Raw genomic sequence first — 2,434 nt, 5'->3', positions numbered from 1 at the left:
AAACAAACAAACAAAAAAACCCGGGAGTGTCTTATGTGTACTAGACAAGGACATTGGGCTCTAGTCCTGTTTTCTTGGTTTTGAGATAGGGTCCCATTAAATTTCTGGGTTGAGACTGAATACAGAGAGCTTGAACTTAAAATGCTTATGTTTCAGCCTTGAATTGAGCCTGCAGTCCTTGATCTGCAGTACCTGGGGGTTTTAGGCCAAGGCAATATGCTTGGCTCTAAATGATGTATGTCTTTCTCCTTAGGTTTTTCCTACCTTTCAGTCTCCCTGAAAAGTCTTTTGGGGGGTCTTGCTTACCAGGCACTGTGAAACACTGGAACCTCAAGGCTGGTTGAGTGTGGACTTTGCACAGCCCTAGCAGGAGCTGGCTGAAGAAAGACCAGTATCTTATGACTGTTTAGCAGCCACCCTCGGGAGGCATTGTTGCTGCTCACTTTCATTTGCCCAAAGTCATTCTTTCTTATAACTTCTGGGTTTCTTTCAAATTATAATATAATTAAATCTCTCCTTTCCCTTTATCTTCTCCCCATTCCTTCTCATATACCCCTCTCTGATCTCCTTCAAATTCATGGCTTCTTTTTTTATTAATTGTTATTGCATACGTATATGTATATACATATGTATTCCTAAATATTCACTGTAGAATCCATGTGATCTTGCTTATATGTATGCTTTCAAGGATGACTCTTTAACCATCTCTCCCACTTCCAGCATTCTTCGGTCACCTGTAGTTCTTTGTGTAGGGTTGAGGCCTCTTAGGCTCTTCACCACCCAGTTTTGAATGACTTCTGTCATTCTATTCAGCGAACATTTCAGCAGTTGAGAATTTGTGGGGGTGGTTTCCTACATTACCGGGAAACACATTCTCATGGCTAACTCCCTGATCCTGTAGTTTTTGTGATTTTTAAGGCCCCTCTTCCACAATATTCCTTGAACCTTCTCTGTGTGGGGCTTCTAGCTGTATCTATTGTGACTGGGCTTCACAACTCTGCATTTTGATTGGTTGCTACTTTCTGTAGTGATTTCTGTCTGTTGTAAAGAGCTGTTTCCTTAAGGAGAGGTGAAAACTATGCTTATGTGTTGTTATAAGAAGAAATATGACATGAAAAAACCTATAAACAGTCGATTTCTAAATAAGTTTTTGTGGCAGAATACAAAATAAGAAATATTAAGTGTTTTCCTTAACAAATGTTATTTAGAATATTTCTTATAGTTTATTTAAAATATTAGACACTAATCTGACTCAAATGAGGAAACTCTTTCAATTGTTTTAATTTTATATTATGTTAATTGATTTTCTGTTCCTATATTAAGATCTTGGTTTTTCTACAAAGGCCATAAGCCAATAATTAGTCACTTTTAAGAAATTTTAAGTTGTTTTTTATTTTTGTTTTGTCAAAGTCTCAAATATACCTGGGCTTAATTTTGATTATAGAAAGGCATGTAATTTTCCTAAATTACTGTCTCAATTTACCACAGAAGTTCATGACACTAAACATACAGTCACACCACATTAAGTGACTGATTGTGACTTATAATGTTAATAATTCATTAAAAACGAATAATGGAAATCATCATTAGCTTGTGATTAAAAAACCCTGAAGGCCACTGCAGAGATTTATTTATTTAATTTTATACACAAAATGTCCCGTTCTGTTATATAGAAAAAGTGTATTTGAGTAGGTTATTCTTACCCTTTGCATCAAGGAGAAAGAGCTCTTAGACTTGAATACATTTGGGTGCTCACTGAGGCAACACTCAGAAGCAGTGAACAGGAGATACTGGTATCAGTGCATGAAGAGCTTAAAATAATGCCAATGACATAAATTTTTTTAAAAAAAATATGAAATGGGCAGTCAGGGGAGGGGGAGAAGGGTGGGAGGAGGGGGAGAAGGGTGGGAGGAGGGGGAGGGAAATGGGAGGCTGGGAGGAGGTGGAAACTTGTTTTTTTTTCCTTTTCTCAATAAAATAAAATAAAAAAAAGAAAAAAAAACAAAAAAATATGAAAGGTTTACAAAGCATATGATTATATATAATGTGATGTACGATTCCCCTCTGGATGCTGTGAATACCCTTTGGTTAATAAAGAAACTGTCTTGGGCCGGTACAGGAAATAGAGGTAGGTGGGGAAAAACTAAACTGAATGCCAGGAGAAGAAAGGTAGAGTCATCGAGAAGCCATGGAGCCGCCAGAGACAGACATGCTGAAACTTGGTTGGTAGGAGGCCACAGCCTCGTGGTGATGCACAGATTAATGCAGATGAGTTAAATTAAGATGTAAAAATAGGCCAATAAGAAGCTAGAGCTAGCCGGGCTGTGGTGGCGCACGCCTTTAATCCCAGCACTCGGGAAGCAGAGGCAGGTGGATCTCTGTGAGTTCGAGACCAGCCTGGTCTACAAGAGCTAGTTCCAGGACAGGCTCCAAA

Source organism: Microtus ochrogaster, chromosome 4, assembly GCF_000317375.1.
Source record: "Microtus ochrogaster isolate Prairie Vole_2 chromosome 4, MicOch1.0, whole genome shotgun sequence".
Taxonomy (NCBI): Eukaryota; Metazoa; Chordata; class Mammalia; order Rodentia; family Cricetidae; genus Microtus; species Microtus ochrogaster.
Note: the sequence above shows the minus strand (reverse complement) of the source record.